We start from the raw sequence: 13,839 nt of genomic DNA on the forward strand, positions 1-13,839 counted from the left end.
TATCTATGAAAAACTCATGATGTTGAGCATCTTTTCATATAAGGGGCTATGAGTCTGAATGGACTCGACAGCAATGGGTTGCTAATTTTTTTTTTTTCCTTTTCCGTTTATGTATTTTCCTTTGTGAAGTCCCTGTTCAAATCTTTTGGAGAGCACTGATGTTTTGTTGAAAGATATACACACTCATGCCCAAATACAGTGCCTGCTCCATAGATCATTCAATAAATAGTAACTGAGGACAGGAGACATGATTACTCCAAAAGACAAACATCAAACAATTGCACACCTGTCTCTAACCAAGACTGACTTAAAAGCCATTTGTTTTCTCTTAAAACAAATGATTTGCTTGTACTTGGTGAATCATTTCTCTTTGTCATGTTCTGCCACTAACAAAACACCTAAAGAAAATATATTTTGAAACTTGACTCTTCTAAGTTTTTTAAAAGACTAAAAACTTTTGTTTGGTGAGAAGGGCATATTTAAAGGGGGAAAAGGGATGGGAAGAAACATTAAAGTAATTAGAAATCAGGTTCATAAAGTATAAACCATCGTTGCTTTTGATGAAACTTAATATGCTTTAAAGTAACTGGTATTTGTTAGTAGCATAATGGAGTCTAATGAGCACTGGAATATCTGGGTTCAAACACTGATTTCCACCACATGGAGCACAGGACTGTCCCAATGACAGTTTGTGGAAGGAAAGCAACAGAAATAGGCTCCAACAAACTCAAATAAAAAGGAATTTTTTCCAGAATGTCAAGGATTCCCAGAATCTCCAGCAGATCAGAGAACCTGGAAAGGCATAAACAAGGGCAGAAACCAAAGAAGTCCTGAACTGAGGAAGCTGGGAGGACAACATCTCTTCCAGCAATAATGGTCTCATTAGAATGAGCCTCAGTGAAATGGAGTAGTGTCATTGTTCCTTTGCTCAGGGATTCACATTCCAAAAAGGAAGTCTCTAATTGCCTCTATTTTAAGGACTTATACCTGCCTTCATGACCAGGTATTATGGGCCCCTAAACAAGAAATCGAAGTTGTCAATGATTTCATTCTACTTGGAATAACTATCAACATCCATGGGCCCAGCAGTCAAGATTTGCATAAGACCTGTACAACAACCGACACATAGATCAATGGAACTGAATTGAGAACCCGGACGTAAATCTATCCACCTATGGTCAGCTGATCTTTGACAAAGGAGTCCATTAAATAGAGAAAAGACAGTCTTTTAGCAAATGGTGCCGCCAAAACTGGATGTCCGTTTAAAAAAAAAAAACCAGAAGCCATACTTCACATCATACACAAAAATTAACTTAAAATGGATCAAAGATCTAAACATAAAATGTAAAATGATAAAGATGGAAGAAATAATAGGGACAATGCTAGGGGGCCTAATATGTGACATAAATTCAATACAAACCAGAACAAAGCACAAACACCAGAAGATAAACTAGATAACTGGGAGCTCCTAAAAATTAAATCCTTATGCTCATCAAAAGACCTCACTAAAAAAGAAGCAAGAGAACCTACAGACTGGGAAAGAATCTGTGGCTGTGACATACCCAACAAGGGTCTAATCTCTACAACCTATAGAATACTTCAACACCTGAATAACAAAAAGACAAATACAATTTAAAAATGGACAAAGGATATGAACAGACTCTTCACCCAAGAAGACATTCAGGCAGCTAACAGACACAGGAAGAAATGCTCCCAATCATGAGCCATTAGAGAAATGCAAATCAAAACAATGAAAACTCTCACCCCAACATTACTGGCACAAATGTAAATAAATAAATAACCAATGTTGGAGAGGTTTTGGGGAGATTGGAACTCTTGTGCACTGCTGCTGGGAATATAGAATGGTACAACCACTATAGAAAATGACATGGCACCTCCTTAAAAAGCTAGAAATAGAAATACCATACAATCCAGCATTCCCACTCCTGGGAATATATCCTAGAGAAATGAGAGCCATCAGGAATAGACATATGCACACTCACATTCACAGCAGCATTATTCACAACAGCAAAAAGATGGAAACAACCTAAGTGCCCATCAACAGAGGAATGGATAAACAAATTATGGTACATATACACAGTGGAATACTATGCAACAATAAAGAACAATGATGAACCTGTGAAACATCTCACTACATGGATGAATCTGGAGGGCATTATGCTGAGTGAAATAAGTCCATCACAAAAGGACAAATACTGTATGAGACCACTATTATAAAAACCTAAGAAAAAGTTTACACTGCAGAAAAAAAAATCTTTGATAGTTAACAGGGAGGGGAGGGGTAGATAGGGAATATCACTGATAATAGAGAAGAGTTAACTTTGGTGAAAGGAAAAGACAACACACAATATAGGGGAAGTTACAATGATTTGACCAAATCAAAATTGTAGAAGCTTCCTAGACACATCCAAACACCTTGATGGACCAAGTCACTGGGGCTGAGGCCTGGGGACCATGATTTTGGGGGACATCTAGGTCAACTGGTATAACACAGTTCATAAAGAAAATTTCTACATCTCACTTTGGTGAGTAGCGTCTGGGGTCTTAAAAGCTTGAGAGCGGCCATCTAGGACACATCTATTGGTACCACCATGTTTGGAGAAAAGGAGAAATGAAGAAAACCAAAGACACAAGGAAAATATCAGTCCAGCGGATTAGTGGATCACATCAACCACAACCTCCACCAGTCTGAGTCCAGAAGAACTCGATGGTACCTGGCTACCACAACCAACCGCTCTGACAGGGATCACAATAGAGGGTTCTGGACAGAGTTGGAGAAAAATGTAGAACAAAATTCAAATTCACAAAAAAAGACCAGATTTTCTGGTCTGACAGAGACTAGAGGAACCCCCAAGACTACAGCCCCCAGACACCCTGCTAATTCCGAACTGAAGCCACTCCTGAAGTCCACCATCCAGCCAAAGATTAGAGAGGCCTATAAAACAAATAATAAAGTGTGACGAATGTGCTTCGTAGTTCAATTAAGTATACTAGACCAAACTGGGCAATGCCTGCCCAAAAGCAAGAATGAGGAAGGCAGAGAAGGGACAGGAAACCTGGACGAATGGACACGGGGAACCTGGGGTGTAAAGGGAAAGGGGGAGAGTGCTGACTCATTGCAGAGATTGCTACCAATGTCACAAAACAATTTGTGTATAAATATTTGGATGAGAAATTAATTTGGGCTATAAATTTTCACCTAAAACACAATAAAATTAAAAAAGAAAAAAAAAGATTTGCATTGGGCAAATCTGCTGCAAAAGACCTCTTTAATGTTTTAAAAAACAAAGATGTCGCTTTCAAGACTAAGGTGCACCTGACCCAAGCCATGGTGTTTTCAATTGCCTCATATACATGTGAAAGTTGGACAGTGAAAAAGGAAGACAGAAGATTTGATGCATTTGAATGATGCTGTTGGTGAAGAATACTGAGTGTATTATGGACTGCCAGACCAACAAAATCAGTCTTAGAAGAAATACAACCAGAATGCTCCTTAGAAGTGAAGATGACAAGACTGTGGCTCACTTACTTTAGACATGTCATCAGAAAGACCAATCGCTAGACAAGGATATCAAATTTGGTAAAGTAGAGAGTCAGTGAAAATGAGGGAAACCCTCAATGAGATAAATTGACACAATGGCCACAACAATGAACTCAAACACACCAATGAAAATGAAGATGACTCAGAACTAGGCAACATTTCCCCGTGAAGCAGAGCTGACTCCATGACAACTAACAACCAAAACTTCAGCCCTAAGCAGACTGTATTCAGGGAATCCACTGCCATTGAGTCAATTCCATTCAGACTCAGCAACCCTATAGGACACAGTAGAACTGCCCCATAGGGTTTCCAAGACTGTAAATCTTTATGGGAGGAGACTGTCACATCTTTCTCCCATGGAGTGGCTGGTTTGTTCAAACCACCCACCTTTCGGTTAGCAGCCGAGTACTCCACCATTGTGCCACCAGCACTCCTGTATCCAGAGAGGAAGGGTATTATTGTGTTGTTAGGAAGTGGAGAAAGTTCCTAAGCACGAAACAACCAATCTCCACTAATGAATTACAGACAGTTAAATTTCTCAGTCTATGAAACACTACTAGAATGGTCCCCTACCCAAGTTAAAAGGATTCCTAAAAGGCTCTAATAATACAATGTACATACAGTACCTAAGTGCTTTGAAACCCAGAAGACACCTAGCAAATGTTAACATGTCATCATAATGACATGAACTAAAAGGCAAAGTATTAAAAAACATAGTAGAGGATGCGAACCTAAGGAAATAAAATGAAAAGACCCTCATAAAATGTAAAACATTAGAGTCTTTATAGGTTTGGCTCATTCTAATAAAGCTTCTACTTCCTAGGCCAATTTTTCTTCTAAAATAACTTACTGAGCTAGTAAACAGAAAAGGCCTTATTGATAGGATATAATGCAGTACAATAATTATTTATAGTAGTAGAATGTGTGGGTAATATTTGCTTATTTCAAAGAGACTCTTTTTGGCATGGAAAAGAGTTTTTTTCCCAAACAACTCAGAATCAAATGGCTGTTCAGACATTTTAAGATCAAGAAATTTAGTCAAATGTATAGGAGACACCATATTTTCCAGTGGTGTTTTTGTGTGTTTATTTCTTTTAATTAATAGACGTCTCTTTGCCCAAGAAAGTTATGAAATAATTTATTCCTAAGCAAGTTGACAAATTAGTGAAGTATTCCAGTCAGTAAATTTCTTTTGGCCACAAGTCTTGCATTTTCTTAAACATTTATAATTAAGTAAGTAATAGCAATAAAAAATCTGTAACCAAAGATTGATGTCACAAAGCATATGTTTATCATCTCAATTTGGTGAGCTTATTTCCCTTTCATTATATAAGTCAGAGTAATGATTTCCATTCCATAATACAAAACAGAACAATGATAACTACGCTCTTACCTTCGTTCGGATACATATTTCAAGTATAATTCTGACACACTTTGAATTTAAACTCTCAAGAACTTTAAGGCCCCTGAGGTTCATTCAATGAGATTCAACAAACCTGTTCTTTTAAATAAAATCATGGATTATGTTAGGAAGAGTCAACCAATGACAATTCAATTGATTACACATTCTTACATTTAAAATTTTCTACTATAGCTCGTTTATAGAAAATAACTTTCATGGTTTCCATATTTAAAACCTTCACAAACATTAGTCACTCTCTTCATCTCACACTACTCTTCATAAGGAGGAGTGAACAGTTGGAGTCTGAGAAATCACAAGGCCTGGTATAAGGAACTGGGAGATGACTGAAGAAAAATGTTGAGGACAAAGATGCCACATGGACTTTCCATTGATCACTTTCTCCTTAAAAAACCACGTAATTAGCCAAAAACTTTTTTTCTTATATAAACCCCACCTTCTTTCTGGATGATGTTAAAGTATGTAAAACACATAGCCTGAAAGAAGTTAATGTAGCAATTAACACAAATATTTTAATGTGACTACCAACTCATAAAGGAAGCATGACCATTCTTACATCATACTGAAAGGCAATTATGAAAAACAGAATCATTGTCTTAGATGTGGAAGGAAAACGTGACAGATTACACATACAGTTATAAATAGGGCAATGGTTTTCCATCCTTTTGTCTCAGGGAATCCTTCCACCTTTGAGAACCATCAGTCTCCACTGACTACTGGGTAAGGGCTTAGAAGTATAGGGTTATGACCCATTGACCATACGCCTGGTTTTCTAAGGAATCCCAAGAGGCATTTTATAAAAACCTAAAGTATCACCAAATACAGATTAAAATCACTGCCCCTTCTGCTTAACAGATACCATCATTGACAGATCTTTCTAGTAGTAGAACTTAAAAGACTTACAAATGAGCTAAAAACATTTCCATGGTCACTGAAATTATAAAGAGACTCCAAATGAGACACAATTGGCTGAATCCATATTATATTGCTAAGCTTGGTTTCTAAGAAACCATTAGCTTTTGAATATTATTCAGTTGATAATTAAAACACACGCACATATAATTTGATTTTTCTCGTATTTCTGACCCTTTGAGACAACCACATACTGTATTATAGGAAGTCGGATACCTTTTTGCTCAGTGGAGACTTAAGAAATAATTTCAAAACCTTTATCAGCTCATCACATGCACCCAGTTAGATAGATGACGTTTGAAGAGCCTCACCCCCTCATATTGACACATCAAGATGCAGTACCTACAAAGCAAAACCTGCTCTGTCTAAATCTTGGCCCAGTAAACTGACAAATGTATTCTAAGACAATCTCCTATATAGCTGATTATTAAGAGTTTTGTTCATTTCCAGCACTTTCATTTCAGGCTGCTCACCAAAGCAAAAAACCTCAAGTAAAAATCCATTCCCTGCTGTGAGCAACATGTTTTCATTAACACTAAATTCACTTTCTCACGTTTGTAGCCAACTTTCACTTTTTGACAGATAACTTTAATCTAAAAATGTTATAAGAAACAGATCAACAGGGAAAAGCCAGTGATGGCCAGAAAAACCTTAAATAAGAATTATTGTTTTTTTTATTTTCTACAAACCGCCCTTTAAAAAAAAACAATCAAAATTTGCCCATTTTTGTTTTCAAGGTTCATCCTCTATAAGACTATTTAGGACTGACAGGAGAAACAAACACCCTGTCTAAGCAATGAAGAAACCTGTGCATTTTCTGAGTAATTATCCCTGCATATCCTCAGAGTAATCTACTGTCACCATTCTCTACAAAACAATCTTCTAGAACTAAAGCCTGGTGCCATGAAAGCAGTTTAAGCCTGTTTTCTCTCAGTGTTTTACGCTCATTACTGAACATTTACGGATAGTCCACATTATCTGTGTTCTTCTAGACATAAAAAATACAACAATGTACAGTATATTTTTATTGGTCAATAACATTTAAGAAGTATATTATTTTAAAGAAATCTAAAAGGACAGTCTGTGACATTAACATTACAGAGGTAATAGTTTTCCCTGATCCATTTGATAAAATTTCTCTATTTCTAACAGTAAAGTTCTTCCTAAATCTAAGCCTCATTACCCAATTTCATAATGCAGCGAGAAGGAATATTTTCTTAATGAGGCTAAAATTATTAAAATGTCAACCAAGAAAGGAAAACACACCACTTAGGAGACAGTGACCTTCTGTTAAGAGTGACAGAAAAACTCGGGAATGGTGATTATGAAAATATTTAATGCCATTGCACTCTATGTGTGAAAATGGCAAATGTTTTGTTACCTGTATTATTTACCACAATAAAAGAGATGTCAATCAAGCCTTGGTATAACAAACCTACTTTCTTCATATGACTTTCTTCCAATTACAGTAACGTTGTTTCCCACTCTGTGACAAGTTGACTAAAGTGGCTGCTTGAAATTGGGCTGGCTGAGCTTCTAGACACTGACTGCTGTCAACCATAGTGGGCACAGTTCAATAGTTTTCCAATCATTTAGGGTCTGCCTTTTGGTTTCGAGCCAGAGCTCGAGTAATTTGGATTCTTAAGGATGACTTACAGACTACCACAAACTTTACCATCGGTCATGAATTACAAATAATTCAGCACACAGTTGGTCTTCTATGAAGAAATCTAACTTCTTTCCTGCTTTATATCCTAATTCAGTAATTGTAGATTTTGATTTATGTTCATATACTGGTCAGGGACTATCCTTTTGTAATGTGTGGCACATTATCTTGTGGTATTTTCTTCTACCAACTCTTTTAAGAGACCTAGGTTAATATTCCCAATTATTTTTTCTACATTTCAAGAAACTCATTCCAAGAACCAAGGCACTGTGCTCGGTGTCAGGAAATGTAGTCAGACAATTAGACATTGTCTTAGGCATCCAGTGCTGCTCTAACAGAAATACCACAATTGGACAGCTTTAACAAAGAAAAAATTATTTTCTCACAGTCTAGTAGGCTAGAAGTCCAAATTCAGGATGTCAGCTCCGGAGGAAGGCCTTCTCTCTCTGTCAGCCTTCTCATCAATCTTCCCCTAGACTAGGAGCTTCTCTGCACAGGGACCCTGGGTCTAAAGGACGTGCTCTGCTCCTGGTGTTTCTTTCTTGGTGGTATGAGGTCCCTCAATTCTCTGTTTGCTTCCCTTTCATCTCTTGTAAGATAAAAGGTGGTGCAGGCTACATCCAAGGGAAACTCCCTCTACATTGGATCATGGATGTGACCTTAGTAGGGGTGTTACGATCCCACCCTGATCCTCTTTAACATAAAATTACAATCACAAAATAGAGAACCACCACACAATACTAGGAATCATGGCCCAGCCAAATTGATACACACATTTTTTGGGGGGACATAATTCAATCCATGACAGACATGGTCTCCTGGGAGCTGCCAAACAAAGGAGAGACATGAAGAATAAATACATAGCAGGTTAAATAATGTAAACACAAACAATATCCTAAGGAAATACATGTTGTTGTGTGAGATATCAAGTAGATTTTTGACTCATGGTGAGCCCATGTGACAAAGTAGAACTGCCTCATAGGGTTTTCTAGGCTGTAATCTGTATGGGAGCAGACCACCAGGTCTTTTCTCCCACAGAGCCACAGAGTCGGTTTGAACTGCCAATCTTTTGGCAAATAGCTGAGTGCTTAATTATTGCACCACCAGGGCTCCTTAAGGAAAGACAGAGTTGCAAATTTTGTTGACAATGATAGATTTATCCCGGTTTTCTGTTACTCTCAGGAAGTCACTTTGTTTTTTAGGAGGGAAGGTATATTTTTACTCTATACTGGGTCCATCCCCTCTAGCTTTCTGTATGACTTTGGATTTTATAGTTAGAAATCTCGCTCTTCCATCATTCTCTCCCTCTCTATGGTATTGTACATCTTGGAAGAAAAACAATCAGGTGACTGCTTATGCTCTCCCAATGCCCATTCTTTTTTCTTTTTTCTTGGCCCCCTCATACATTAACTTTTTCAAAAGATTGTGTACACACACAGTCTCTACTTCTTCACCTCCCTTTCATTCCTCAGCCTACTCCAATCTGGCTTCTGTCTCCATTACTCTAACAAAACTGCTCTTGAAAAATTCACAAAGAATCCAAACTGAAAAACTACAATGGACTCTTTAATATCCTCATCCTCCTTGGCTTGTCTCAGTGGCGTTCAAGCCTGTTGACCATGTCTCCTTTCCTGAAAGACCCTCCTAATTTGGACATAGCTACATACTTCTCTGGTTGCTCTTTGTTTCCTTGGATGGCCTCTCTACTGGATCCACAGGGCTCTTTCTTCGATTCCTTGTCATCTCTCTCTGCAATGTCTTTCTAACATCATTCACTTCCATGGCTTTATACCATTTATAAATTGTTATCAACCATATTATCTCTAACTTTGTCTTTGCCTTTGGGCTTTAGTCACATGTATTCATCTAACCAACTTGATACCACCATCTCAAAATCACCATGTTCAAAACTGACATTTTGACTTTCCTCCAGACCCTGTTTCTCTCCAGATCTTTATGATTTCAGTAGGTATTACCATCCACCCAGTTGCTCAAGCCAGAAACTCAGGATAAATTCTTGACTCATCTCTCTAACACCCACATACATTACTACTGCAAATCCAATTGCTCTTACCACCAAAATCCAGTATAAAACCCGTCAATTCTTTCCCATCTCCACTGCCCTCATCCTGGTCCAAGCCATCATTGTTTCTCATCAGGTTTGGCACAATAGCCTCTTACTTCCTCTCTTGTCCCCTTTTAAACAATTCTCCACAAACCATGAAGAGAGATTTTAACAATATTCATCAGCTCATATCATCTCCCTGCTTAGATCACTTCATTGGTTTTCCACCATACCGAGAACAAAATCCAGACTTCGTACTTTGACCAACCAAGGCTACATAATCTGCCATTTGTCCCTCTCCAATTTCATCTCCTAGCACTCTCCCCCTCATTCCAGCCTCCTGGTCTTCTTTTAGTAACTCCAACACACCAAGATCTTTCTGTTTAAGAGGCTTTGTACCTGCTATTCTCCCTACCTGGACTGCTATTCTCCTGGATCTTCCCATAACTGGATTTTCCTCCTCCAGATTACAGCCGCTTAAATGTCACCTCTTCAGAGAGCTTCTCCTCTCAGATCATACACCTTGTGCCAGTTATTTTCTGCCCTCCACATTGTATTTCACAATTATATTTTCATCTACTTGTTTATGGGCTGTGTCTCCCACTAGACTGTGACCTGGAGAAGGATAAAGGTAAGCTACACACCTAGGACACTATCCAGCCATTATAGGCAATCAATAAGCATTTGTTTAATGAAATTAGTCAACTTTAGAAGAATATGAGCGATAATGTTGCCTTACTCACCATATTTTTTTTTTCTTTTCTTCAGTGGTCAATGATTCTCTCCTGTTCCATGGAGTCTACTAGATAGTTGTTAAGCAGAGTGATGATACTTATCTGTCCTGTACCCTCCTCCCAAGTCTTATTCTGAAGTTCTTATAAATTAGTTATCAAAGTATGATACCTAGATCACCAGCATCACCTGGGAGAGCAGAACGGCCCCCATAGGGTTTCCAAGGAGTGGCTGGTAGATTCGAACCACTGACCTTTTGGTTAGCAGCCATAACCCTTAACCACTATGCCACCAGGGCTCCAGCAAAGAATGTGAGAAAGGACACCCCCATATACTAGGCCAGATCAGTAATCTCTCTAGCCCTGCCACCTGTTTTTTGTAGCATTATTTTAATTGTCATTTATCATAACTACCACAGTGGCTTTCAAAGATATGAGATCTAATTTGTTTAATTCAATAAATTTTCAAGGTAAGAATTTTTTTCCCAAACTGTACATATCAGAAAAATCAAGGAGCAAAGAGGCAGAGTATGTTGCTCATGATAATACAGACTGTCAGGGATGGAATTCAAATCTACCTCTAACTCCAGACTGTTGAAGCACTTTTTGACTATACCCAGGGACAGCTTCTCAAGCATTGACCTGTTCAGCTGTACACAGCCTCACACTTTGTTTAATGCTCCACTGTCAAAATTGTGTAATTCTTAGTATTTTAACAAGAGGCTTTGCATTTTCCCTTTGTACTGGGCCCCCAAAATTATACAGCTGGTCCTGACTATACTGCATGTTTTATCGTGAAGAACTTCCTAAACTTTATTTCTACTAGCTTGGTATTTTCTTACTCCTAAAATTTTAGGATCTAACTAAATACATTGAGTGATTTACCACTGTACTCACAGTTGTTAACATTTACTAAAGTGTTAAGGAAAAAAAAAAAATCCCAGACCTAATCCCAGAGGTTAATTCACTTTTTTCTATCTTGAGAAATGTCTGCCTATCTCCTTTCTATGTTCTGTTGTTAAATCTGAATTCATCCTTGAATAAAAGATTACTTCCCCACCTTCAGTTTTTCAAATTCATAAAACTAGATTATTTTAGAAGTTCTTAGTTTAGAACCCAAAGGCTCTTTATAATAAACGATATAGCCCCTGGTTAGCACATTATTCACAAACTCACCCAAAACACAAACAACCAAATTGATCAATTATACCTTAGAGTAATAATGTTGCCTTACTCACCATATTTTTTTTTTTCCTTTCTTCAGTGGTCAATGATTGTATCCTGTTCCGTGGTGTCTATTAGATAGCTGTTAAGCAGAGTGGTGATAGTTATCTGTCCTGTAGCCTCCCAAGTCTTATTCTGAAGTTCTCATAAATTAGTTCTCCAAGTGTGATGCCCTGACCACCAGCATCAGCATCACCTGAGAGTTTATTAGAAATGCAACTTCTCAGGCCACTGCCCATAGACAATAGACACTGTCTATTGTGTCAGAGACTCTGGGGGGGTGGGACCCAGGGACCTGTGTTTAACAAGCACTCTGAGTGATTCTGATAAATACTAAAGTCAAGAATCACTGTTCTACATAATAATCATTAAAGGAATGGTACCCAAATTTGAGTTATCATCTGAATTACCTGGCCTGAATTTTCCCAGCCCTGCCAGACACAGAAATTCCACAGGCATGGTGTGGTCTGTTCAACAGTCTGTATTTTTAATCAGTTTCCCAGGTGATTCAGATAGCCAGCAGGTTTGATAGCCTTTCTCTAATGGAGTAACTATTTAAAATTAGTTACATATTTTGATGTACAGTTTTAAAATTTCATCTTACTGTTCCTTCAGAATTCTTGGATTTTTTTTTTAATCTCCTTGGTTCATCTCTACAGTGCTTGACAAATTTAAATTTACCTGTTCTAATGCTTCTCGCATGTGTCAGCATTTGCAAGTAAAACTAGCCTGCTTAGTGAAAAACACACAACACACAAATAAAAAGTAACAATAACAACAAAAACAAATTCATTCTTTTCATGGATCCTTTTAACCCTTGAGCACATATTGAATACTTTGTGATCATCAAGTTGCCCCTGGTTTTAAGAAGTGGCTTCTTGTATAAGAAACTTCTTGAACAGATTTAAAGAGCTTTTTGGGAGTCCTTGGGTGATGCAAATGGTCTAAGAGTTGGACTACTAACCAAAAGGTTGGTGATTTCGAATCCACCCAGAGGCATCTCAGAAGACAGGCCCGGCAATCTGCTTCTGAAAGTTCACAGCCTTGAAAACCTTATGAGCAATTCTACTCTGGACACATGGGGTTGCCATGAGTCAGAATCGACTAGACAGTAAACAACGTTAAAAACAAACAAGCTTTTTTATTAATACTGTTCCTCATTGATGAATCCTATTTTCTTCTAGGTCACTGGCCAGAGGGAAACTGGAATGAGAAACACTTTGACTAAAAGTAGATGTTCATTTTACAACAATAAAAAAAAAAGAAAAAAGCAAGTGGCTCTTCATCATCCTTCCAGATAAAAAGTTCCTTTTACATTCTTCAGAGGAATAGAAGTAAATAGTTTTTCCAGATAGGGAAGTGATGGGTGAAGGAAAAACAAAAGGCTCTACATTTTCTTTCATTTCCTCTACTTTTTAAGAGTATAGAAAGTGGAGCCAGGCAAGTTGATTTCAAACCTAAACTCCATGACATTGGGCAAGTTACTTGATATCTGTATGCCTTAGTTTTCTCATTTGTAAAATGGAGATGACAAAGTAGTTATGAGGATTAAATTATTCAATAAATGTCAATCTCATAGAATAGTTTCTGGCATATTGACCTTAATATATACAACTATTATTCACAGGCCCGTTCCACTCCTCAGTTTAATCTGCTCTTTGCAGTTTAAATCTGCAAAATCTATATCTTCAAGTATCCTCAAGGCCAAACTATGACCCCCGGCTCCAAAAAAGAAAAGAATTGTCTACATTGCAAAACCTAGAGTTGCTGTGGCTTCTTGGTGTCTTTCTTTAGTTGTTATAACAAGAGTGTGAGAGAAGCATGGAGAACATAGGTTTGCAGTCAGATAGAGCTGGGTTCAACTCTTTATTGCCTATCCCTCTCCTCCAGGTTCACCCTGCCCCAGCCTCACCGGCCGCCGTCTTACTCCTGAAACACATCAAGCACACTCCAGCTTCAGGACCCCTACACTTGCTCTTCTCTCCACCTGGAACGTTCTTCTCAGTATCGCGACGGTTTGTTCTCTCAATTATTCTGTTATCTGCCTAGAAGTACCCATCAGAGGGGCTTTTTCTCTAGCTAAAATAGCTCCCCCTCTCATTCTTTATGTCTCTCACAGTAATCATTTTATTACCTATTTATTTGCTTACTTGTGTATTGGCATAGTGGTTAAGAGCTCAGCTGCTAACCAAAAGGTCAGCAGTTCAATTCCACCGGCTGCTCCTTGGAAACCCTATGGGGCAGTTCTACTCTGTCCTA

The sequence above is a fragment of the Trichechus manatus genome, unplaced genomic scaffold, assembly GCF_000243295.1.
Source record: "Trichechus manatus latirostris isolate Lorelei unplaced genomic scaffold, TriManLat1.0 scaffold00038, whole genome shotgun sequence".
Lineage (NCBI taxonomy): Eukaryota > Metazoa > Chordata > Mammalia > Sirenia > Trichechidae > Trichechus > Trichechus manatus.